General features: G+C 39.3%; 1 long non-coding RNA gene across 1 annotated transcript; it reads right to left on the minus strand.

Moving 5' to 3' along the window:
* Positions 1–10,916: 10,916 nt before the first annotated feature.
* On the minus strand, positions 10,917–15,607 carry LOC147874235 (uncharacterized). The gene is made up of 3 exons (XR_015534521.1): positions 15,274–15,607; positions 14,889–15,151; positions 10,917–11,460 (listed from the first exon to the last, which is right to left on the minus strand). It is a non-coding gene; the product is annotated as an uncharacterized LOC147874235 (long non-coding RNA).
* Between the last annotated feature and the right edge of the window lie 391 nt (positions 15,608–15,998).

A 15,998-nucleotide genomic window follows, 5' to 3' on the forward strand; every position in this document is an offset into this window, starting at 1 on the left:
CACTTGTCCCCTTCCAGCATGAGAATCCATCTGTTCCATTGAATATAACTGGTGATATGATAGTGTGTGTGTGTGTGCAGGCATCAGAGAGTGAGTGAGTGACTCATTCGGTTAATCAAAGTTTTGGATGATTATAATGTGTTGAGTGTGTTAGACAGTATAATATTTCAAACAGTAGTTTACAGTGCAGGAAGAGGCACTATTCATAAAGTAAATTATTTTGTAATGATGGGAATATTAATAGGTGTTTTGTAAATTTCCATGGACTTCCAGTCTGCTATTGATAACAGCACTTTTAGGAATGAACTCATAATTAACCTTCAGAGTCCTTACTAACCATGCATTGTTCTTTAAAATGTAAGTATACAGTTATGACTGAAGTTTAAACAGTGTCTCTGACAGGTTAAATAAAGGCTCAAAATTACAAGAGGTTATGCAACTCTAATATTATGCTCAAGTAGAATGGAAAGATCATGGGGTGTGTATCATTTTAAAAATAACTGCAAGTAGTAACAGGTAGTCAGTAAACCAGACATTTTAGCATTAATAAAAGATTTTAATGGATGAATAGACAACTGAACAAAAGGGAATTTTAGTGTAACCATAACTAATAAACTAACTCCCTGGTAGCACAACCTGAAGGTCCATTTACCATCCTCACAGCCCACCTCCCTAAGATCCACCTGGATATTATCCTCCCATCTCCTTCTTGGTCTGCCAAGTGGTTGTTTTAGAAAGATTTCCCACCAAAATTCTGTATGCACTCCTTGATCTCTCTCCTCCTCTCCCCCCCCCCCCCCCCCATGTTCAGCCCATCGAAGCCTCCTAGATTTCACTATCCCCAATATGTTAGGTAACCTGTACAATTCATGCAGCTCCTCATTATGCAATATTCCAAATTACCCGCGTATTTCATCCTACCTAGGTCCAAATATCTTCCTCAGCACCTTGATTTTAAGCACTTGCAATCTATGTTCTTCCTTCAAGGTAACTGGCCATGTTTCACAGCCATATAAGACAACAGGTAAAATTGTTTTGTATATTCTGATCTGTAGTGTTTTTGATAACAAACAAGATGATGACAGTTTTTTAATTGAATAGAAACAAGCATTTCCGGAATGTATTCTACTCTTAATTTCATTGTGGACCTTATTTCTATTTGTTGTTGTTCCCAGATACTTAAATTTTGAAAATTTTCAAATGATGTGTTACTTATAATTGTTCTGCCATTATTGCTGATGTCAATCTTGAATCTACATTTACTTAGGCCTATTTCCTTGCTAGCCTGCGGGAGAGTTTCTGCATTCTTGATTATGGTACCCACCCCATTCCCCAGCAGATTGACATCATCGGCATAGGCAGGTACTTAGTGCAGACCTTTCAATTCAAGCCCTTCCTGATTTCCTCTGACCTTCCTCATGACATGTTCTAGAGCAAAATTGAAAATCATTGGGGATAAAGCATACCCCTGGTTCTGGATATTGTGCACTGAGAATGGAACAAACTCTTTAGTGTTTCCATAATGGGTATACATGCTTCAGTAGATTGGAAAGGGTGTGATAGTACGTAAATTTACATTAATTTTGCAACTCCAATTTGAAGAAATTATTTTTTTCTACTGTTACCAACATTGCTGATCATTAATTAGTTTTTTGTGTCCCCACTAGTCATTCATTTGACATGCTTAATTAATTTTCACAATATTTTGTACTTATTTATGTGTGATTTATTTGTATGAAACTTGGAACACTACTTACTATGAAATGTGCCCTGTACCAAATTTCCTATAGCTACTTTTATGTTTATTTTGTTGCAGGAAGGTGGGGTCACAACACCACGAGTGGTTGTGTTCTTTTTGTTTTGCTATGACCTGCTAATGAGAGTTATAAACAACAATACCCTGATACGTTTAGTAATGTTGGTTCGAAGATACATTGTTGGGAGAGTAACTATATGGGTGCAGCGTCAAGGAGGATGGGTATGAGACACCTTCTCATTATTATTAAGGTTGCTTGAAAACTTTTCTCACATGACAATTGTGCAAGAAATGTTCTTATCAGGGTTAACATTGAAGAAAGGGGACAAATCATAGTTTGGATCTGAAATTAAAACTAAAACACAAGAATTTTTGGGCATTGATTATAAAATTAAACTGTCGTGCTTCACCAATATAAATTATTTTTGTGGTGCATCATGATTTCTCTCCCCCCAAGCCCTTACATGGCGTGTAGTGGGACTTTACATTGATGATTATAACATGATGTGTGTGGAAGACAGTATATTATTTCAAACACAGTAGTTCACAGTGGGGAAAGAGATGCTCTTTATAAAGTGATATTAATTTGTAATGTCTGAACACTGCATTATATCAACAGTTAACTCTGCATGTACCATGCACCTTGAGTATTTTATGTATTCAGTTGCTACAGATGTCCTACAGGGTGGCCATAAAGTCTGGAAACAGGGATTCATGGAAATGCTGCATTAATGCAGCACATTCATTGTCATTTTGCACAGCGCATTGAACTATGCATTGCTAATCAGGGACAACACATTGAACATATATTGTAATGTAATATCAATAAACCGTTTCTTATGTATATTCACCTATGTTTCCAGACTTTATGGCCACTCTGTACTGTTCAGGCAGTATTTATTCAACATTTGCTGCATATTTTTATGCAAGGAATCACTTTGGAGGTCTTGTGCACATATTTTTCACCCTGTGTAATATTTTCCATGAATTTCAGTAGGTCCAGTAAAGAGCATATGACAGTAAGTCCAGTTCTTTGTTTAATTTAAATATGTTTATTGTCTCTTTCAGGCTGTAGTTCTTCAACAGTCCGTGATAAATGCATATAGGATTGCAGTGACACTATTTTGCTGCTTTGGAATAGTGGCTATATGTGCGTACATACGCAATAACAGGCGATAGCTGCATATTGCTTAGTTCTGGCGTGCAGTTGTTATCAGTTATTTTTGAAGTCTATTATTATTATTATTGACTAGATTGACTATATTAGAAATTTGGAACAGGTTTTCAGAACTCCCATGATTAAGACTGAAGTAGAACAAAAAGTGGAGTAAAAATGTTTGTTACATTTTAGGCGTTGTAAAATAAATAAAATATTCTGTAGAAGGTTTGGCCCTTCTCGAAGGTATCACCACCTTGTCGAAGGCAATCTGCCGGGTGAGGAGGCTTGCGTGCTCAAATGACCCTTAGGGCTATGCCGGCCTGAGCTTCGGCTCATGGTAGGGTCACCCAAGCCGGACAGGTCTAAGGAGATGCGCTAGACTAAGAGTGATACCCTGGTCCTCCAGGTTGGGGGTTGGGTGTAGGGCTAACAACCTTTCACCTTTAAAAAAAATATGTGTTACGAAAAAATCAACCAAGCCTCGGATCAGGACGGACTCTTTGGCACGACCACGGCAATTGAAAAAGGACATGAGATTTGGTACCTGGAACATTAGGAGCCTCTATAGGGCTGGGGCACTGAAATCAGTGTGTAGGGAATTAGGTAATTATAAGTTAGACTTAGTGGCAGTGCAGGAAGTGCGATGGGAGGGGGAGGGCACGATCCCAGTGGACAATTTTACATTTTTCTATGGAAAGGGGAATGACAATCATCAGCTAGGGACGGGTTTTTTTGTTCATAGCAGAATTAGGGCAGCAGTTAAGAGAGTAGAATTTGTTAGTGACAGGTTGTCTTACGTAATTTTGGAAGGACGTTGGTGCGACATCATTGTCCTTAATGTTCATGCCCCAACTGAAGACAAAAGCGATGATATCAAGGATAGCTTTTATGAAGAATTGGAATCAGTATTTGATACATTTGGCAAGTATCACATGAAAATTCTGCTAGGAGATTTCAATGCAAAAATTGGGAGGGAGGATGTCTTCAAACCCACAATAGGCAGCGAGAGTCTCCATGCACTTAGTAATGATAATGGCGTCAGAGCAGTGACCTTCGCTACGTCAAAAGATTTAATTGTAAAAAGTACAAAATTTCCACACCGTGATGTTCATAAATACACTTGGACTTCCCCAGATGGCAGAACACACAATCAAATAGATCATGTTTTAGTAGATAAGAGAAGGCAGACAAATGTAATTGATGTGAGATCATTCAGAGGAGCAGATTGCGACACTGATCATTATCTGGTGGTAGCAAAAGTGAGGGAGCGGCTTTCAGTAAGTAGACGAACTAAACAAAATTTTGACACAGAAAGATTTGATTTGAAAAAATTAAGTGAGGGAGAGGCAAAGGAACAATATCAAGTTGAAATTTCGAATAGGTTTCAAATTTTAGAGACAAATGAGGATAATGAAAGTGTGGACATCAACAGGGAGTGGGAAAATGTCAGAAACTGCATCAAAATTTCAGCAAAAGAGAAACTAGGATACTACAGGAGAAAGCAAAATAAACCATGGTTTGATGAAGAATGTTCAAAATTAATAGATCGAAGGAAGCAAACAAAATTTCAATGGTTGCAGAACCCAAACAAAACAAATGCGGATAATCTATGTAACGTGAGACGTGAGGCTAGTAGAACCTTTAGGACTAAGAAAAGGGAATACCTGAAGGGCAAAATTGCTGAACTTGAGACAAATAATAAGGAAAAAAACATCAGAGACCTGTACAGAGGCATTAATAACTTTAAGAAAGGATATCAACCCCAGACTAATTTGGTAAAGGATGATAGTGGCAATTTGCTTGCAGATCCAATAAAAATTGTGAATAGGTGGAAAAATTTCTTTAGCGAGCTCTTAAATGTTCATAATACTGGTGATATTAGACAGATTAAAATGCATACAGCTGAACTGTTGGTGCCAGAACCTAGCTTAGATGAAGTGGAACTAGCCATTGGGAAGTTGAAAAGTTATAAATCTCCAGGAATTGATCAGATTCCGGCCGAATTAATTAAAGCAGGTGGCAAAGGGTTGCATATGAGGATCCATAAGCTTATTCAGTTAATTTGGGATAAGGAAGAGATGCCACATCAATGGAAGGAATCCATAATTATTCCTATTTATAAGAAGGGGGACAAGACTGAGTGTGGTAATTACCGAGGAATATCGCTGCTATCAACCTCATACAAAATTCTATCCAACATTCTTTTGGCAAGATTAACCCCATATGCGAATGAAACTATTGGGGATCATCAGTGTGGGTTCAGACGAAACAGATCAACGATTGATCAGATCCTTTGCATTCGTCAGATACTAGAGAAAAAATGGGAGTTCGGTGGGACTGTACATCAGTTATTTATAGATTTCAAAAAAGCCTATGACTCTGTGAAGAGAGAAGTGCTATATAATATTCTTATTGAATTTGGTATACCAAAGAAGCTAGTGGGTCTAATAAAAATGTGCTTAAATGAAACCTGCAGCAAAATTCGAGTAGGTAAATATGTATCTGAGACATTCCTCATCAAGAACGGTCTAAAACAAGGAGATGCTTTGTCTCCCTTGCTCTTTAACTTTGCGCTAGAATACGCCATCAGGAAGGTCCAAGGTAGGCAGGAGGGTTTGCAATTGAACGGGACACATCAGCTATTGGCATATGCTGATGATGTTAATTTATTGGGGGACGATATAAATACAATAAAGAGGAACGCAGAAGTTTTACTAGAGGCTGGTAGACAAGTGGGGCTGGAAGTAAATTCAGAAAAAACTAAGTACATGTTAGTATCTCGTCATCAGAAGACAGGCGGGCAAAATTATCTTAGGGTAGCTAATAAATCCTTTGAAAGGGTTACAAAGTTCAAATATTTGGGAACAACAATAACAAATCAAAATGATACTTGTGAGGAAGTTAGGAGGAGACTAAATTCCGGAAATGCTTGCTACTTCTCAGTCCAAAATATTTTGTCTTCCCGTCTGATTTCTAAGAACCTGAAAATTAAAGTATACAAAACAATAATCTTGCCTGTTGTTTTGTATGGGTGCGAAACATGGTCTCTCACTCAGAGGGAGGAACACAGATTGCAGGTGTTTGAGAATCGGGTGTTGAGGAGGATATTTGGGCCTAAGAGGGAAGACGATGGGGCGTGGAGAAAACTGCACAATGACGAGCTTAAAAATCTGTACTGCTCCCCCAGTATTGTGAGGGTGATTAAGTCGAGAAGAGTGAGATGGGCGGGACATGTAGCGCGCATGGATGGGACAAGAGGTGTGCACCGGGTACTGGTTGGGAAACCTGAAGGGAAGAGACCGCTGGGGAGACCTAGACGTAGATGGGAGGATAATCTCAGGCGGGATCTATGGGAGATAGGAGTTGAAGGAAACTGGATTTTGTTGGCCCAGGACAGGGTCCGGTGGAGGGCTTTGGTTAATTCGGTGATGAACCTTCGGGTTCGGTAAGCCATCTAGTTAGTTAGTTAGTTAGTAGAAGGTTTGGAACAAATTGTTCATTGAAAATTTTAAGTTTTTAAAAATACCAGAATATTTAATCCAAAGATAGAACAGTTATTATTATTATGCAGTGTTCTGTCTTACGACAGGTCCATTGCTCTGCCCAAACAGAGCTCTCCAGTTTTCCCTATTCTCGGCTTCTCGTTTTAATTCCTGGAACGTCATCTTCCTTCCTTGTTTAAGATCGTCGGTTAGCTGTATCAATCTTCTTCCTAGTCCTCTCTTTCCTTCAACCTGGCCTTCGGTGATATCACTCAGTAATCCATTCCTTCTCATAATATGTCCCAGCCAGTTAGCTTTCCTTCGTGTAATCGCCTGCAGAATGTTTCTTTGCTCGTTGACTCTCCTCAATACTTCTTCGTTGGTCACTCGATCCGTCCACCTGATCTTCTCTATTCTTCTCCAACACCACATTTCAAAACTCTCCAGGTATTTCTGTTCCTTCTTCCTGAGTGTCCAAGTCTCTGCTCCATACAGCGCGACACTCCATACGTAACACTTCACTAGTTTCTTCTTCATCTCCAAGCCCAACTTGCTAGTGAGAAGTATCCTCTTCTTGACGAAAGCTGCCTTGGCCATGGCTATCCTTGCTTTTACTTCCTTGGTGCATAGGGCGTCCGTCGTGATTATGTTTCCCAAGTACTTGAAATGCTCCACATTCTCCAGATGTTGGTTTCCAATTACAACGTTCAATGGTTCTGCTCTTGGTGCTATCCTCATTACCTTTGATTTTTCAATGTTGATTTCCATTCCATACTCTCTACCTGTTTCCACTAACTTGTCCATCATGTTCTGTAATTTCTCCTCTTCCTTCGCCAATACTACTAAGTCGTCTGCATACTTTACAGTCTTTATCACTCTTCCTCCAATTTTGAAGTCTCCTGTTCCCTCCAGAGCTTCCTTGGCAAGCCATTCCCCGTACAGGTTAAAAAGAATTGGTGATAAGCAGCATCCCTGTCTTACACCTCTACCTATCTCAATGCTGTTGGTGTCTCCTGAGTCCAGTCTCACTTTGACATTTTGCTGCATGTACAGGTTTTTGATTAGTCTTCTATCTCTCCAATCAATTCCAATTCTCTGTAGGATCCTCATTAATTTCTTCCATTTTACTTGATCGAAAGCCTTCTTCCAGTCGATGAAGCAGGCACATACTTCTTCCTTGACATCGAGAACTCTCTCTGAAATTATTCTCATAACTCTGATGGCATCTGTGGTTCCTCTTCCTCTCCTGAATCCAAATTGGTCGTCTCCCATCACTTCCTCTATCTTCTTTTCTAGTCTTTTAGTCAGTATTCTAGCCATCATCTTCGCCGCATGTGAGATTAGGCTGATGGTCCTGTAATCGCCGCACTTCTTGGAATTAAGTCCGATGGAATTTCATCATCTCCCATAGCTTTTCTTCTTCTCATATCCTTTATGGCCCTCTCTACCTCGCTCTTCAGTATCTCTTGACCTTTGTCGTCCTCCTCTACTTCTTCTTCTGGCTCCAGTTCCATCTCTATCTTATCCGGTCGAATGGCCTTGTCATAAAGCTCTTCAATATAATTTTCCCACACAGCTTTAACTTCATTCTGGTCACTGACTATCTTTCCTGATGGGTCTTCTATTTCCTGTGTTCGAATTCCGTTGTTCTCTTTCCATCCTAGTTCTTTCGCCTTTGCATACATAAAATTGTATCTACCAATTCTCTGGAGTGTCATTATCTCATCACATACTTCGTTGATGTAATCTTCTCTCGCCTTGTCTGTTTCTCTTCTCAGTTCGTTGTTCAGTCTTCGATATTTCTGTCTTCCCTCTTCACTGTTGATATTCTTCCATCTCCTGCTCTCATCCGTCTCATCGAACATAGCCTGTGTAATCCATGCCTTCCTTGGTATCCTTTTCATCCTACCAACCTTTTCTTCTAGTGCCACTGTTAGGCACTTCTTGACATTTGTCCATTCCTCTTCAACGCTTTCGCCTTTACTTTCACTTAATTTTCCTTCCAATTCTGCTCTTACTTCGTCTCGCGCGCTCTTCAGGTTCTCCAGGTCCCATCTCTTCTTCCTCACCCCCCTACTCCTGATTTTCTTCATTCTGACTCTGACCTTTGCAACTAACATAGTCTATCTGGTATCTGCTCCTGTCTCCTGGACTTTTCCACGTATACAATATCCTGTGATGCTTCTTGAACCAGGTGTTGGTGATTACCAATCCATTTCTTCGGCAGAAGTCGACCATCATGTTCCCTCTCCTATTCCTTATTCCCAGTCCATGTGGGCCGACAATGTTGTTTTCTGCTCCTTTCCCCATGACACTGTTCCAGTCTCCCATTATTATGGTTTGCACTTTCCCTCTTCCTTCTGTCCTGATGATTTCTTCTATCTTCTCATATATTATTTCCACTTCTTCATCGTCATGATCCGATGTTGGCATATACACTTGCATTATCAGAATATCCACTGGTTCTGCATTCAACTTGATTACATCAATCTGTCACTACACGCTTGCACTTTGATTACACTTTTCTTGATCCATTTCTGCATCACTATTGCAACACCTCTTTCAGCACTCTCACCTCCTGAGTAGTACATATGATAGTTTCCAGACTCGAAATCACCTTGATCCCTCCATCGAACTTCACTGACACCCACAATGCACACATTATTTTATCCATTTCGATCTTCAGATTTTCCAGTTTTCCTCCCTGTTGTAGTGTCCTGACGTTTCACGTTCCTATGGTGAATTTCCTAAAAGAATTCTCCTGCCTGATACCTTCTCCCGAGACAGTCCTCGCCCGGAGATCCGAATGGAGGACTTAGTTTACCTCCGGATTGTTTTGTCTCTGGAGAAAGCATCATGCATATTGTGACTGCTCCTGTTGGGCAGAAGCTGTCCTGGAAAAAAGTAATGTGGTAGTTTTTCCATTTGCTTTCCACATCGCAGTACCACAACCATTAAAGCTGCTCCAGCCATGCTTGTGGTAATCCAGCCTCGAACCGGTCCAGGATTATTTCCTTTACGCTTCAAGTTGGTAATAGTGGTCGCTGCTGCCCTCCACTATGCTAGTTTTTGTCCGCCTCGGGTATTTGATTTCCCCGATACCACCCATATCTGGGAAGCATTCCCCTATCCGCAACCTGGGGAGGCGCCCGATGGGGGACTAGCAACCCCCTGAGGGATAGAACAGTACAACTAAAATAGAGAATATTTGCTGTTTGATATTAAATTCATGATGAAGATCATCAAAAGGGACTCTGATTCCTATGATGTACTTGTTTACTATGTATTTCACATATTTCTTGTATAACATTTGATGTTGAATTGTGATACTTTAATTTGTGTTGTAAGTTTCTAGAATAATATTTCGTATTCCAAGTTCTCTGGTATTTAATTGTTTTAACACAGACGACCCTTTGTTTTTAAAGAATTTCAGTCAGCTCGCCCTTGCAGCGTTACTCCACAGAACTCTAATGTCTGGACGGTTACATAACTTTAGAAAACCCAAACGCTGAATTCTAAAATGTGTGGATATATTTTAATTATCAGATATGACATCCAATAATGAATCTTCAGTTATTTAAATAAGGCAGAGAAAACCTCAATAAATATTGTGAACAAATATCGAAAACGACGTACGTACACCATGGGCATAAGGAAAAAGTTTGTCACAATTTTCTTGACTTTAACTCTCAGACATAAGTGCAACATTTACATAAGAATTGTTAACGTCATTTTATCATCTTATTGTTTCAAGTAATTGATGACAGATTACAGAGCAACTAGCATAATACTGGAAATCTTGAAATAATTTTTGTTTCTGACATTACATATTGTGATTTTGAAAACAAACAAAAAAGATTTTAATACAGAGGCATACTTTAGGCATCCACGAGTCCAAAAGTAGTTTTCAAAATACTGTCTGCGTATGCCTCTGAGTGACTCAAAGGTTCAGAAGGTGTTCTTATTTGGTATGCATAAGTGTTAACATACAATCCAGATATGTTAAGCATAAATTGTAACTGTAGTTAACCGATAAGTGCAACCGTAAACAATATTACATAGACCACGTGTCCCTATTTCTTTACTTTCGTGCAAATTTTTTATCAATGTACTCTGCAGAGAACATTCATTTCTGTGTATCAGCAAGCACAAACAAGCAGCATCAAACAAAATGAAAAATGTCACAATTGTTGTTCAGCGTAAGTGTTTTTGCACCATCAGTAAAAAGTAAAGTAAAGCTGTCCCACTATATGCCATGTAGGCGCTTGGGGGGAGTGGAGGTATAGCTCCTACTCATTCTTGACCTCGGCACTAGATGGGGGTGAGTGGTCAGCATCACGCCCCGGCCGGCTTTACCCCCGGGAAAGGACCCCGGTACCCATTGTAGAGGAGGATGGGTGGGCCCCAGAGCCGGTCTGGACGCAGAGGCTAGAGGAAAAATCCTCTGCCCCCGTCGGGGATCGAACCCCGGTCGCCCAGTCACTATACAGACTGAACTACGCCGGCTTTGCACCATCATTACTAACCAACATTTCAGAGAAACACTGTGTCCAACCTCAGCCCTGAAGATGGGGACACTATGTTACTCCGAAACAATGGCATCTATCAACAAGTCTACGTGGCAGCGAAACCAAGATGGACATCATCATCTTTCTCACTTCCAAAGAAAAGCTCAAACACAATTAATTTTTCGTTTCTCGTTCATGACAGTCACAGCAAGATGCTCAAGTTCAATACAGTTTACATAACCTTTATTATCTGCAACCGAAATAACCCACACACACAGTTTATCTCTGTTACTTACAATGAACAGATCTATCAATCTGTCCTATCAGGTGTGTTAGGATCCAAGGTGAGCTCGTCCTATGACAGAAACCACATGGGATGATCGAAAAGAACTGCCCTCGACTTTTTACTAATAAATCAATTAAGCGTAAGTACCTTGTTTCTGTGGTTTGCTGTATTGATAAAGTTTGTTAAATTCTGTCTGTTTACATGGATGTTCTGTGAAGTAGGCCGAATTCATGTGGACTTTATTGAGAAGGTCATATTCATGAGGTTTCCTGTAAACAAAGAAATTACATTAACTGGCTGATTTATTGGTAGGTTAAAATGTCATGTTTTGAACTACGCGGACTATATAACATCCAACGAGAAGCATAGATCATTGTCAATAAAGAATGTGAAGCATATAAAGCGAAATAATGATGACGCATTCTGAAGAACAATCCCAGCATCTTGAATGAACTGAGAAAGGCCAAAAATATCCTCAGGATAGCCAGAGTACAACTAAAAATTCCAATACAGTTCTTATATATCATAAATTACGTAAATGCATGTGGCTGGCAATTTCTTGTGTTTTCCCATATGAGTTTCGCTGATCAACTCTTTCATATTTACCAACGACTCTACACGACGCCAAAACCCAGATGCCCATCGTCAGAAAGGCCAACATATAGCATATTTCTGCCTTAATTTCGCTATATAGTTGTCAATGGGCGTAAATATGATTATCGGAGCTTCCGTATTCTTAGCCTAAATGTTACAAGAGACTATTTATTGTTTAGTGATACAGAATATTTTAAATTTTACAAATACCACGTTCAGTAATCGAGTCTTTAAAATCTGATGCAGAGAAGATTGTGGGTTTGTGGGTACACAGTAGCTATTACGCCTATTTCACTACTTGATCTGAACTTTTATCACAAAATCCAAGAATAATGAAAGTGTGCAGAAGTATCACTGATATCACCTCCCACCTCACAAGTTCAACACTGGTTTACAATAAAAACTCACGTAAGAAATAGCCTACTCTAATTTCATGAGAGATTTGAGGTTTTCACGGCGACAAATCTGTACAGGACTGCTCATAATTCCATACCGTTATATCACTTGCTGAAATTAATTAACGTCGCAAAGAATTACAGAAAACATTTAAGGATGCGAAAGGAAGCGATCGTAGCCTATTTAAAAGCATTAACGCTGCATTCGCATGAAAGACCTCGGGAAACAAGCAATAAACATTTGTGCCCGGAAATATTCAAACCCGATATGCCTGTATGTCGAACACAAACATGTCTACGCTATGGAAACCATTTAAAAGCATTTTGGGTACGGCCATAGACTGGCAAGTGATTTAGGAAATGCACAAAAATTGTTCCCGCATTACAAACATTTGCCGTATAACCTCAGCGTCTGTTTAATAAACCAAGATGCAAGAAGACGCATTAATGTAACCTTTTATTTTTTTTAAGTTATGAATAATATAAATATCGTATATGAGCAGTTTTATGCCGTAATAAAGATATGATTACTCATTGGATTTGTCGTTTCACGTAGCAACTGCAAATGAAACAGTGGAGCTACGAAAACTATACTGAATTGCTTCTTATTTCCTACATCTTATTTAGTTAAAAGGATCATGCGATTTCAATTGTTAAAATCCTTCACTGACACGACTTTTGAATGCGCGTTTTTACTTGTTTCATAAACTAATGAATACGGAAGCGTTAATAGTCGCCAAGAAAAACATAAATAGCCTTCAGTAAGAAATCGAACTGAGAGCGACTACCTTGTTGAATGAAGAATTACTTGCGAACGGATGAGTTAACTTCTGAACATCTACTGAACTCAGTGAAGGATACGCTGGCAAGAAAGACACAAAAATCATCATGCAATTCTGCCACGCCCTTAGACTTGTAGCAAGTGGCCGGTATTATATAAATGTCTCAAGTTTTTGGTATGTTAATTAAATTCGCTCTCGAAAACAATGGCAAGAAACCGACAACAACAAATTTTACAAGGCTTTATACGGGGTGACAAAACAGTTGTGCAGAAATGTCGAGAGGTCGAATATATGTTAATAACGCAAATCTACTTCCTCACTTTCCGATTTACGACAATTCTAATCAGCCCCTCTGGTATGGCATATTTAGTGTTTCATAACACGAGTGAAACAAACTTTCTTCACTAAAACATTTTCATGGTATTATTGCACATTGGTTTGAGCGCAGACACGCTCCTACATAACAGACGAATGTAACACAGTGTATTGTTTGTTATATGCTACACAGGTATTAATTCTGACTTGTTTACAACGGCAGACATTCAAGTTATGTATCATCATTTCATTTATGAATAATTATCAAAATTTTCCACTTGGTGAAATTCCTACGAATTGCGGTTTATGTAAACAACGCTTAACAGAATTAAAATGCAATTTTCAAACGTATCATAATTATCGGCACCTACAAACAGGAGGAATTAGAGTACGTCTGAGCGGAGAAATGACTCTGCCTTCAAAAAAGAAGTGCCCTGATTAATCGGGATAAAGCGGTCGTGGCCTCTTGAGGTACTCCGAAATTTGGCTGGAAAGACTGAAGAAAACACAGCAGACGTTACTGATGCTATGTTAATTCCTAGCAAAAAGCCTCTCCTGAAACATTATATAACTGTTCGAGGATTACGTATCAAGGCAAACTTCGCTGCCATTAAACCCCATGTTGAGTCACATTAACTCTTTTACATGATCAGAATATTTCGGTCCACTCCCATCACCAAATAAACACGTTGGCATTGGCGCAAATAAAGTTAATAACTTAACAATAGATAAAGCTAATCATATAATAGTTTTGATTCACTGTATTTGTCTGGAAATATTTACCCCGGTTTCGACTGTTGTGCCATTTTCAGGCAATAAAATTAATTTCAGCAAGTATTCTATTGTCTTGCTATTCTGTGTCTGCTTATAATAGGGAAAACTATTGACCTAGTATGTGCTGTAAAGTGAAGCCGGTGGATTATTTATTTTATTTTTATTGTTCCACGCGTTGTTTAATGATAACATGAAAGGCTGCAAATTTTCCAATTGTGACATTTCCATGACAAATGAGCGTCCAACACGTAAAGATACTGTTATTTTATATTTTTGAAACAGTGTATTCTGTATTTACTTAAAATTATTGGAAACAAATATAAATGGACTACTGTTTTACAATTACACATAAACAAATTTCTATGCTCATAAAATGTAAACCGTGTGTAGGTTCAAAACTGTTAGACACAAAATTTGGAACGTTGTATGATCGTCCCTCATTTCAGGGTTTTAATTAATAAGGTACCAAGATCGGGGGGGGGGGGATAAAATATAGGCATTAACATGCATATAAGGTGCTATTATTTTTATAGTTTTATTGTATTCATTGTAATTACTTGTCTTCTTAAATTTAATCCATATCAGACAGCGATTTCTGGTTGACCTACAGATGGAATTCATAGTGCGTTTCTAAGCGTTATGCATAAATTTAATTTAATTTAAATTAATTTTAGCTGGTGTGGGAAGACGTATTTCTGTTTCATTTGAGATAGGAACTGAATTTTCAGATATTATTTAGATGAACTTCGTGCTACAAAGGGTTAAGACAGCTACTACTGTATCTTATTTACGTAATTCAATAATAATAATAATAATAATAATAACAAGTATCAAGACCTTGTGTTTGAGCTAAGACAGCTGTACCCAGGATTCACTGTCAAATTAATCGTCCTTATAATTGGAGTTCTTGGAGGAGTCAAGTCGTCACTGCTGGCTAACATCAAGCTCATTCCGGCATGCCAGCGTAACGCTGAAGCACTACTCAGCCGGATGCAAAAGGCCGTGCTTCTTGGGTCGCTCCGACTACTACGTGCGCACGACCCCAACTCACTGTAGCCGCCTATCTCGTGGTTCGAGCCGTGACTACAGTTTCATCTGGCCTGCAAGCATCCGAGTTATGACGGTAACACGCCTGAAGTTTTTGGCTGCTTGTGGACCAATTAAACAATTCATAATAATAATAATAATAATAAAGGGTTAAGGCAATGGGGAGAGGTAGTACCTTTCACCATCATAGTCTGACTATGCTGGACACTGGCCCTCACCCACCCAGGAGTAAGTGAAGCGCAATGCAGATGCTAGGCATCCAAGAGCCTCTTCTTGCTCAAGTCCGTCCGTGCGTGGTGAAGAGCCACATCCGACTAGAGGTGACCCTGTTATATAACAGAACACGGCGGATCTAGAGGAGTAAACCTCGATAAATAATCCCGTGCAGCTACTACCGAAGAATGGAAAGACAAAGATCTTCAGTACAGGTCGCCTAGGTACTCCAAGGGCTGAGGTTGCTTACGGCAACGAGGCAACTCAACGCAGGCCAACCATGGACATTCACAGCCAACAAGCCCACGACTCACAAGAAAATCAATCAAGAAAAACAAGAGTGGCTTTGACAAGAGAAGAAATGAAGGAAGTAGTTTGGTGTCACATGTATTGTACTAGCTGGCACTTGCTAAAAGCAATATGTATCCCGGAAATAGCTGCTGCCCTATGTACCTTAGGGACAAGGTCTGTCTCGGGTACATGGGAGTACATACCCCATAAAGTGGTGAATAGATGAGATGATAATAATAATAATGTTTCAAGTAGCGTGCTACAGACTTAGTAAGCTATTTAGAAAAATAGCGAATATTATACAAACCAAACGTAACAACAACGGACCAGAAATTGTTATTGTGCTACATGTGAAAGCAGAAACAACAAAACGAAACCGCCTCACCACAAGCAAAT

This window comes from Zootermopsis nevadensis, unplaced genomic scaffold (assembly GCF_977971745.1).
Source record: "Zootermopsis nevadensis isolate Lab colony 2312 unplaced genomic scaffold, Znev_1.0 Znev_ptg000010l, whole genome shotgun sequence".
In the NCBI taxonomy this organism is placed as follows: domain Eukaryota; kingdom Metazoa; phylum Arthropoda; class Insecta; order Blattodea; family Termopsidae; genus Zootermopsis; species Zootermopsis nevadensis.